This window comes from Penaeus vannamei, chromosome 27 (assembly GCF_042767895.1).
Source record: "Penaeus vannamei isolate JL-2024 chromosome 27, ASM4276789v1, whole genome shotgun sequence".
Classification (NCBI taxonomy): domain Eukaryota; kingdom Metazoa; phylum Arthropoda; class Malacostraca; order Decapoda; family Penaeidae; genus Penaeus; species Penaeus vannamei.
This window is the reverse complement of record NC_091575.1, coordinates 5,635,977-5,648,476: the sequence shown is the minus strand read 5'-3', so window position 1 is coordinate 5,648,476 and position 12,500 is coordinate 5,635,977.

Below are 12,500 nucleotides of genomic sequence, written 5' to 3'. Positions count from 1 at the left end.
GGACCATGATCCCGCGCACTTCCTCTGCCTGGCCATACGAGCTATTACTTTCATTTTTCTAAGTAACCAGAATGAGTTTAAATTTTCTTTTGATACTATACGCAAAGGAATAACTGATATATTTTCACCATTTCACCAGTTACAGGCCAAACTGTGTGAATCTGGGAACCCCCTCTTTCAGCTGGGGTCCACGGGCCAGAGGGACCGACACAGTTTGGCATATAACTGTCCTTAATGATGATCATTTTTCATTGTAAATATATGTGGAGCAGTGTGAGTTATTCCTTTATGTGTATTATCAAAAGAAACATGAAAATCACTCCATTTTCTTGGAAAATGAAAGTGAAAACACTTATGGTCATGTAGATGAGGCATCATCATCATAATCATCGTGGAGCTAACGCCGATGGGGGTGCATAGCCGCCTCCACCCTTTGCTTGTACCTGCAAGGGTCGCTCATGGCAAGCCGCCAGGCAGGGACTCGGCCCATCTCATGACAGAATTGATCAATCTGCTCAAGCCAAGACTTCCTAGGTCGTCCCACAGGTCTCCTCCACCTAGGGTTGCCTCGAACAGAGACAACCTGGTGGGCAGGATCATCCTGATGGAAGTCAGCCCGGTAGCCATATATCCTGAGTTGGCGATCACGGATTGTGCAGGTAATAGTTCCTTTGCCAGTCTCATGGTGCAACCGTTGGTTTGACACATGGTCCCACCAACAGTACCCCATGATCCAGCACAAGGATCTATTGCAAAAGGCATCAAGACGTGACAACAAGGTGCAGGATAATGTCTAGATTTCACTACCATATAACAAAACTGGAGTTATCAGGGCCTTGAAGACGCATAGCATAGTCCTGCACAGGTACCGGCATCTCCATATACTCTGTCAAGAGAGTCCATGACCCCTGCTGCCAGACCAATCTGTCTGCTGAGTTCCTGGTCTGCAGCCCAGAGTTATGAACTACACTATTAAAGTGTGTAAATCTTTCTGTGACTTTGATGTTCTTGCTGCAAGCACGTACCGACTGAACAGGTTCTCCTAGCAAGTCCCCAAAGTCCCTCCTAGCAAGTCCCCAAAGTCTTGGATCTTGGTCTTGGTCCAGGAGACCTGAAGACCCAAGGTATTCGCTTCATTATTAAATGCATCAAGAGCCACCACTAAGGATTCCAAAGACTTAGATAGAATAGCAACATAATGATAATGGAAATAATAATATTATCATTATCATTATCATTATTTTTATTGTCATTATTATATCTAAAATTATCATTATATTTATTATCATTATAAAAGTAGTTACAATGATGAAAATGACAATGATAATTATAATATAATTAAAATAACTGCAATAATGATAATAATAATAATAGCAATGATGACGATAATGACTATGATAATAAAAATAAAAAAGCCCTATAAATATATATTTATTGATTTATTTATATAAATCTATTTATACATACATATGTATAAATATATATATATTTATATATATATACATGTAAATATATATATATATATAATGATAATTATAATGATAGGTTTTATAATTACTGCAATAATAGCAATGATTAACTTTATTCAAATAATTTTCATACTAATAATGACAATGGAAATAATAATACTATCATTATCAGTGTCATTATAAGGATTATTACTGTCATTATTATTTCTAAAATGATCATTATTGTTATTATCATTATAAAAATAGTTATAATGATGAAAATGACAATAATTATTAGCATAATAATTATTATAACTGCAATAATGATAATAATAACAATAATGATAATGACGACGATAATGACTATAATGATAATAATCATAAAAATAATGATACTAATAATGATAATAATAAGAATAGAGTCCATCCATAATGAAATAAAGGCAAAAAGTAGCAAAATCCCGAAAGACGAAAAAACGGCAAAATCTAGCGTATTACAGCCTTATGAGAGAAATGTCGAAAAGCCCGCTTTATCGCTTTTAAATGATAAATATGATGATTTCAAAATTAATTCGGGTAATTATGATTATTTTCATGATCATTCCTTTATTATTAACAATAATGATGATTATCATGATAAAATGATAATTATAATGATAGTATTCAATTTTACTGAAATAATACCAATAAGTAACTATTCTAATCATTTTCATACTAATAATGACAATAGAAATAATAATATCATTATCATTGTCATTATAATTATTATTATTGTCATTATTATTTCTAAAATTATCACTATTGTTATTATCATTATAAAAATAGTTATAATGATGAAAATGGCAATAATAAATAGCATAATAATTATCATAACTGAAATAATAATAATAATAATAATAATAATAATGATAATGATGACGATAATGACTATAATGATAATCATAAAATAATGACAATAATGATAATAATGATGATAATAATGATCAAAGAGTCCATTTATAATGAAATAAAGGCGAAAAGTAATAAAATCCCAAAAGTCGAAAAGCGGCAAAATCTAGCCTTTTGAGAAAAACGTCGAAAAAAAACTTTTTCGCTTTTAAATGATAATTATGATGGCTTTAACATTAATTCAGGTAATTATGATGATTTTCATGATAATTCCATTATTATTAACAATAATAATGATAACCATGATAATGACTATAATAATATTAATGATAAAATGATAATTATAATGATAGTTTTGATAAATAATTTTCATACTAATAATGACAATAGAAATAATAATATCATTATCATTGTCATTATAATTAATATTATTGTCATTATTATTTCTAAAATTATCATTATTGTTATTATCATTATAAAAATAGTTATAATGCTGAAAATGACAATAATAATTAGCATAATAATAATAATAATGATGATAATAATTATTATTCAGTCCATTTATAATGAAATAAAGGCCACAAGTAATAAAATCTCAAAAGCCGAAAAAACGGCAAAATCTAGCCTTTTGCGAGAAACGTCGAAAAAAACCTTTTTCGCTTTTTAATTGTAATTATGAGGATTTCAACATTAATTCAGGTAATTATGATGATTTTCATGGTAATTCCTTGACTATTGACAATAATGATGATAATGACAATGACAATAATAATGATAAAATCATAATTATAATGATAATTTTGATAATTTCTACAATAATAGCAATAATTAATCTATTCCAATAATTTTCATACTAATAATGGCAATAGAAATAATAATAACATCATTATCATTGTCATTATGAACATTATTTTTGTCATTATTATTTCTAAAATTATCATTATTGGTATTATCATTATATAGATAGTAATAATAACAAAATAGCAATAATAATTAGCATAATAATTATTATAACTGCAATAGTATGATAATAATAATGATAATCATCTTGATAATGACTATAATGATAATAATCATGAAAATAATGACAGTAATGATAATGATGATGATAATAAATATTATTCAGTCCATTTATAATGAAATAAAGGCCAGAAGTAATAAAATTCCAAAAGTCGAAAAACGGCAAAATCTAGCGTATTACAGCCTTTTCAGAGAAACGTCGAACACCCCCCTCCTTTTTCACTTTTTAATGGTAATTATGAGGATTCTAACATTAATTCAGGTAATTATGATGATTTACATGATAATTCCTTTATCATTGACAATAATGATGATAATTATGATGATAATACCAATGATAATGACAATAAAAATGATAAAATCATAATTACATGATAATTTTGATAAATACTGCAATAATAGCAATAACTAACTATATTCCAATAATTATCATACTAATAATGGCAATAGGAATAATAATAACAGTATCATTGTCATTATAATTATAATTATTCATTATTATTTCTAAAATTATCATTATTGCTATTATCATTATGTAAATAGTTATAATGATAAAAATAGCAATAATAATTAGCATAATAATTATCATAACTGCTGTAATGATGATAATAATAATGATAATCATGATGATAATGACTATAATGATAATAATCATGAAAATAATGACAGTAATGATAATAATGATGATAATAATTATTATTCAGTCCATTTATAAGGAAATAAAAGCCAGAAGTAATAAAATCTCAAAAGTCGAAAACACGGCAAAATCTAGCGTATTGCAGCCTTTTGAGAGGAACGTCGAAAAAAAAACCCTATTTCGCTTTTTAATGGTAATTATGAGGACTTTAACATTAATTCAGGTAATTATGATGATTTTCATGATAATTCCTTTATTATTGACAATAATGATGATAATGAAAATAATGACAGTAATGATAATGATGATAATAATAATTATTATTCTTTCTATTTATAATGAAATAAAGGCCAGAAGTAATAAAATCACATAAGTAAAAAAAAAAAAAAAAAAAAAACGGCAAAATCTAGCGTATTACAGTCTTTTGAGAGAAACGTCGAAAAAAAACCTTTTTCGCTTTCTAATGGTAAATATGAGGATTTTAAGATTAACTCAATTAATTATGATGATTTTCACGATAATACCTCTATTATTGACAATAATGATAATTATGATGATAATGACAATAATAATGATAAAATCATAATTATAATGATAATTTTGATAATTACTGCAATAATAGCAATGATTAACTCCATTCCAATAATTTTCATACTAATAATGGCAATATAAATAATAATGACATCATTATCAAAATAGCAATAGTAATTAGCACACACACACACAAACCCACCCACACACACACACACACACACACACACACACACACACACACACACACACACACACACACACACACACACACACACACACACACACACATATATATATATATATGTGTGTGTGTGTGTGTGTGTGTGTGTGTGTGTGTGTGTGTGTGTGTGTGTGTGTGTTTGTGTGTATGTGTATATATATTTATTTATCTATTTATTTATATATGTATTTATATATATATATTCCTCTCTCTCTCTCTTTCTCTCTCTGTCTCTCTCTCTCTCTCTCTCTCTCTCTCTCTCTCTCTCTCTCTCTCTCTCTCTCTCTATATATATATATATATATATATAAATATTTTATATATATATATAAATATTTTATATATATATATATATATATATATATATATATATATATATATATATATATATATATATATATACATGTATCTAATTACTATTGATAACGAATCAGTAATAATAATAATAGTAATGCGAATAATAATAGTAAAAATAGTGATAATGACACAAATAATGAAGATTATGAAAATAATTATGATGATTAGAATTACATTAATAATGATGATAATATTAATAATTATAATAATGATAGTAGTGATACTGATGAAAATAATTATGAAAATAATGATAATAGTAATTACAGTGATAATATTAACAAAAAGAACACAATAATGATGATCATTATTATCATTATATATATGACACTGATTATAACTATAGCAATTATGAAATTGATAATAGTAATAATATTAGAAATGATAATGATATTATTATGGATTATGATAACAGTAGCGGTAGTAGTAATAGTAATAATAATAGTAATAGTAGTAATGATAACTATAACAACAATGAGGATGATTATGATAATGAAAATAATGATAAATAATAGTAATGACAATAATAATAATAACAAAAATAAAATCAATAATAATAATAATGATAATAATAATGACATTGAAAATGATAATAATGATAATAATAGTAATAATAATAATAATAATAATAATAATAATAATAATAATAATAATAATAATAATAATAATAATAATAATAATAATAATAATAATAATTATGATAATTTTAATAATAAAAATGAGAATGATAATGATGATAATAATAATCATATTAATAATAATAATCATTATTATAATGATATTAATAATAATAATGACAATAATGATAATGATAATAATATGATAATAACAATAATAATAATGAGGATAATAATAATAATAATAATAATAATAATAATGATAATAATAACGTTAATGAAAATTATAATCACAGTAATGAAAGTAATGACTTTAATAATGATAAAGATGATAAAAAATAATAATATCAAGGATAATAATAACAATAACAAGTATGATGAGGGCAAACTATTTTATATATATAGCACCCATATAATCTTTATCACAATACTGGAATTAGATCCTTGTATTTCAATCTTCGAAATCCGATTTCAATAACGCGAGGGTTTTGTCGCCGCAACACCGACTGCTTTCCTGGCGTAAATTCTTGAACCAACTGAATCCTAATGGTCTATGTCCACTTGAAAGCAGACTCTCGAGAGTTATTGTCGACAGTTCTCTCATTTGTGTATTCACATGAGAGCAAACTTTTCTAACTTGCAGTTTTGGAGAGTTCGCAACAATAACTGCTGGAGAGAACGACCATTGTTATTACCACTTGTCGGCACGGAGTTCTACTCTGTAGCGACTCTATATCCGACAGCAATGGGATGAGAACGTAGCAGACAGCTTGGCAAGAAGATAGGTAGGCAGAATGAGAAAGAAAGAGAGAGGGAAAGAGAGGGGGAGGAGGGAGAGGGAGTAGGAAAGGGAGAGTGAGAGTGAGAGTTTGAGTAAGAGTGAGAGTGTGTGTGTGTGTGTGTGTGTGTGTGTGTGTGTGTGAGAGAGAGAGAGAGAGAGAGAGAGAGAGAGAGAGAGAGAGAGAGAGAGAGAGAGAGAGAGAAAGGCTACAGAGAGGGATAGGCAGAAAGAGAGAGGAGGGGAAGGGGGGAGATGGAGAGAGAGAGAACATATAATTCTGAAAAAAATCCCTAAGTTTAAAGTAATCTACATGTAAATTGTGAGTAGGAATTTTGATATTGCCTGCATTTACGCATAGAAAATAATGGCAATAAAATGAATAGGCAAATAACCACGTTGTGGTATCTATTGACAAAAAAAAAAAAAAAAAAAAAATCTTTGGAATTTAAAATACATCTTTTTAATGGTCATCAACTTGCATACTATTCTCTCCCTCTCTTCTTCGTCAAATATCCTCTCTTCCTCTCTTACGTTCCTTTCTCTCTCTCTCTCTCTCCTTCTCCCTCTTCCCCTATTCTTGCCCTCTCTCTTTCCCTCTTCCTCTCCCCCTCTCGTGATCCTCCGAAATTGAATGCTCATCACACGAGGTTATAACCCCGAAACCCTTCCTGCGGCGTTCGATGGTACCGCCATCTTCCTCATCGCTCATGGCGATTATTACTGAGTTGCCATGAACGTCGCCTCTCCCGGGTGGGGTCGGGCGACATCGATGAGTGCGAGAGGGTGTATTCCGGTAACGAGTATGAAAGTGCAACGGCATTTGGCAAAATCCAATTCTCACTCCATTTACGCATGTAACAAATTCACTCGCAAAAACCATACATGATAACTTTTATCACCAATGCGCAATATAACAAAGGAACAGTCCTCACAAGAATAACAGAAATTACTTACCTTCGTGGTCGATTACTGCCTTTGAGACCTCCACTCATCTTTTAACATGTTATAGCAGCCGTTCTTATATTGCTAATGATTCTTCACAATAACTATACAATTCAGCGAAAAGGATCATAAAACTCTTGTTGCAGGCAATGTCTTTATAATGGCTTTCAGCTTTACACAAATGCACTTCTTAACAGGCGATAATGCAATATAAGAAAATTTGAATCGAGTTTTAATCGACTTGAATTTAATGCATAAATATAAATGTGGCAACCACCATCTCGCATATTTGTACATGTCGATATGTCACATTTGCGAGATAATTATCCCGCCACACAACCGATACATTTCAAAACATGCTCGTTCTACTGTATATACAATCAAGCTTGCGAAAATTTGTAAAAGTGCGAATTATTTCTTCTCAGAGCTCATGCCATAAGTCTTGAATTGCATCTCCATCCTCTTCTTGGTAAGTTTGTTCTGATTGGTTAGGACGAGAGGCGTGACACGTTTCCCACTTTGACAGAAAAATGTTAATGAATTCACCCTTTTCACTCCTGCTTATGCAACTAACAGGCGAATTACCTAATAGATTAAAAAGTCGCTTCCCTTCTGATATAAAAACACCGATGTAAATATTGGTGATGGGTCCCTTCGTTTTATGACAATATAAGAAAAAGACGAATCAGCACAAAATGCTGGCTAGCTTTTTAGTGATTTACCCCAACCTTTATACCACGAAAAATCGCCTATATTACAAGTATATGGCAAAGAGAAGCACCTATGCAACTCCCTCGTTGGTTACAGTAATCTCCCTTATCAGGAGCGTGCTCACTGTCAAAATTATTTTTGTCTGTTATAAGAACAGAAAAACATTGTAAGATGTCAAAAATAAACTTGCTTGAGGGCATAAATTCAACCAAACTTTACTTCTCGATCTCCCGCAATCGTCTTTCTCATCTGCCCACAAATATGCGGTTAAAGATCGAACTAAAATAACTTGCTATCTTTCGGCCACCTCTCCGTCGGCCCACTGTAATTTACTTTATCGGGGATTGCTCATCTAGGCACCATTTTTAAAAAGTAATGCATACTTACCTTTGATCAAATATCCTTGTACAAAGAGAAACATCTATTTTTATACCAACATTGCATACACACACACACACACCTGGCTACATCTTTTACACAGCGGTATCACGGAGCATTTTCTATAAGCCCCCCTTCCCGTTAGCTGAACACCCTGCCATAAGGGTCATAAAACCGCAGGTGAGTTTGATGTTCTCGTCAGTTGCAAGGACCGTTGCAGGAGGAGCAGTGCGTTGGCTTGAGATGGCTCTGGATGGCTACAAAGACAACAGGACTTGTACTAGACTTAGCAAGCCCGTGGGAGGCGTCTGTCGTGTAGTGTCTGTTTTTGGCTGCTTGGTGTGTGTGTGTGTGTGTGTTTGTGTGCGTGTCTCAGTGTCTGTCTGTCTGAATGTTTCTCTCTCTCTATCTCTCTCTCGCTGTCTCTCTCTACCTATCTATCTATGTATCTCTCTCTCTCTCTCTCTCTCTCTCTCTCTCTCTCTCTCTCTCTCTCTCTCTCTCTCTCTCTCTCTCTCTCTCTCTCTCACTCCCTCTCTCTCTCTCGCTCGCTCTCTCTCTCTACCTCTCTACCTCTCTCTCTCTCTCCCTCTCTCTCATACAAGTAATTTTTTTTTTTTACCAATTTCATATCAAAAAGAGATTGTGTCTCTATTATCATTGATATTATTATTAACACATCTTTTATCATCAGTGTTATCATTACTATAATTACTGTTATCCTCATTATCATTATTAACATCATTTTTAACATTGTTAATGGTAAGGTTCTTACTTCATAATGATTCCTATTCTTATTATTAATACTGGCTTTACTATCATTATTATCATTTTTGTTATCTTAATTTTCATTATCATTATTGTCATTATTATTGTTATTATTATTATTATCATCATTAGTTGTAGCAGTAATTTTTTTTTATTATTATCTGAATCATTATTACTATTACTATCCGCCATTTACCAATATCCATGTAAGTACATGTACAAACGTGAATACATAAAATAAGAAAATATGTACACACACACACACGTATACATATGCATATATATATGTATATATATGTATATATATATATATATATATATATATATATATATATATATATATATATATATATATATATTTATATGGGGATATATGTACACACACACACATACACACAAAGACACATACACACAAAGACAAACACACGCACACACACACACACACGCATACACACATTCCTTCTAGGTTAGGTTAGGGTTAGGGTTGGGGTTAGTTTAGGTCAGGATAGGTTTAGTTTAGGTTAGGTTAGGTTAAAGTTAGGTTAGTTAGATTATTTAGGTTAGGTTAGGTTAGGTAAGGTGGTTTAGGTTAGGTTAGGTTTAGGCTAGGTTGGTTAGGTTGAGGTTAGGTTAGGTAATTATGAGAGTAATTAGGACAATAATTATGATAATAATTATACAATGATAATTATAATGATGATTTGCCTAATAATTGCAATAATAGCAATAATCAACACTATTCTAATGATTTTCCTAATAATAATAACGACAATGATAACAGAAATAATAATAAAAGTAATTACTGCTCTACTTGAGGACCACCTGGACTCTGAGTTGGTATTTGTGTGCAGTCCATTGCCGCAATAAAAGCCAGAAAAAACGAAAAGAAAATGCTTATAAAGGAATGATATTGACATTTTCACATGTGCATTCATTCTGTATCTAGAATGATTTTGACATCTTCATATGTGCATTCATCATATATGTACAGGGACTCAATATCAGTATAAAATTATACGAAAATGTACGTCATTAAATAAATATTCAGTGACAGTTACAGATGGCATTACATAACGTTGTGCACTAAGGGGAGAAAAAATCCCTGAATAAACTTTCAGTATTGTCCTATTGGCATGAATGGTGTTCCTCAATTATTTACCTTGACGTTATATAGCCGTGTAGAATGAATATATATTTTTGGCACTTGGCAGGAATTTATATATATACTTACATATATATATAATATAATATAATATAATATAATATAATATAATATATATAAAGTATATAATATATACATAATATAATGTATATATATGATATATATAATGTATATAATATATATATATAATATATAATGTACATATATAATATATATATAATATATATAAATATATGATATATATATATATATATATATATATATATATATATATATATATATATATATATATATATATATATATATATATATATATATATAATATATATGTTTAATATAAGTATAATGTATATAGATAGATTTATATACATATATAGATAGATAGGTAATATATATATATTACCCTATGTTATATTACCTTACCTAACATAACCTAAACCTAATTATTAATCTCGAGAGAAGAGGATAATGTTATCTCTGTAATAGCCTCACTTCATACTACAACAAAGGAATTAAAAATTAACCATTTTACAATACCTGATATAAAATAGTGAACTGCAGAGCTACAAGGAAATCATTAGCAACGCCTCAATGTAGAGTGGTGTAGCATGACAGATGCTTCTATAGCCCGTAGTAAACATGCCATCATCAAAACACTTATGGTAACACTTGTGAAAAGAAAATTATCCCTACAATCAAAATAACAACTTAAATCAAAATTACTCACCTGGGGGCAGCAGGAATACAGCTAATGTTTTGAGCTCTCGACTGGAACATTGATGGTCTTGAAGAGGCTACGTGTTTACGTTATTTCATAATGAATTGTGATTTTCATAGATTTTAAAATTGCCATGTGATTCCTATATCATGTTATACACAAATGTGTTACTAATTTGTAACACATGAAAGCAAGAAAATGTCATTCAATCACGGGAAAAGTACTGATACAGAAAGGGTTATTTTTCATTAAATGTACAAGCATTGTGTGGCTCAGACTTGATTTTTTATATTATAGTTTGTTGGTGGTTAAGGTCAGTGAAATGAAAGTAGAATATTCAGAAATAGTGTCTTGTATGCTCTAATGCAGGCAGATTATGATGGCCATCTGCTTGGGGAATCTGCATAACCAATTTGCAATTTTTTAATGACTCCAGTTCTCAATCGCAGATTGCAAAATGAAATAAGGTATAATTTGGCTCATTCAAGAACCCGCAATCCCATTGAACGAGCATTTGGAGTCCTCAAATGAAGATTCCGTTGTCTCGCTATACCTATGCGGACTAGTTTGGACACAACCATGGCCACAATTTGTAGTGGTTTGGAAAACCATGATGGTGATAAAGATGGTGGTGGTAATGGCAATGAATGTGATCAGGAAGTAGTTAATGAAAATGCACAAATACGAATGCTGGGCAGAAAAAGAGGGCAAATATAATCAACGGTGTGTTCTGAAATGTATTTGGGATCTCCTGTTAGGAGTTTCATTCTCTTGCCTGGCAGCTCCTCCATTCTCAGTATCCTTCCAACACACCCTGTATCCCTCCTCGGTACATGTTCTTAAGCAATTCAGTATTCCGTCTCTCACTATTCCAAAGTCTCTCAAGTGCTTTTCCTCTGACATGTCATCTCCACCAAAACTACCATTTGTAGCATCATTTTAATTAAAGATTATTTAAAGATTATATTGAAACAAATGTATTATGTCAATGAAAAACTTTTTTCTAGTTTATCTTTTGTTAACCAACTGTCATGGTCGGTAAATGTATTTTTTAAAAAGAAGCCTAATGTTTAATGTCACACACAATGTGTAGTTATGACATTGTTGTATATTGTACATCAAGTTTAGTAGTAGGAGAAGGCCGTGTGGAAAGTAGAGGGATAAGGTACAGGAATAAATAATTAAACAGTCTCATTAGAGGTTTTTCCACTGACATGTCATCTCCAACAAAGTTACCATTTGTAGCATCATTCTATTTGAAGACTATTCAAGGACTATATTGAAACTAATGTAAATCGTCAAACAAAAACGAATGTTTTTAC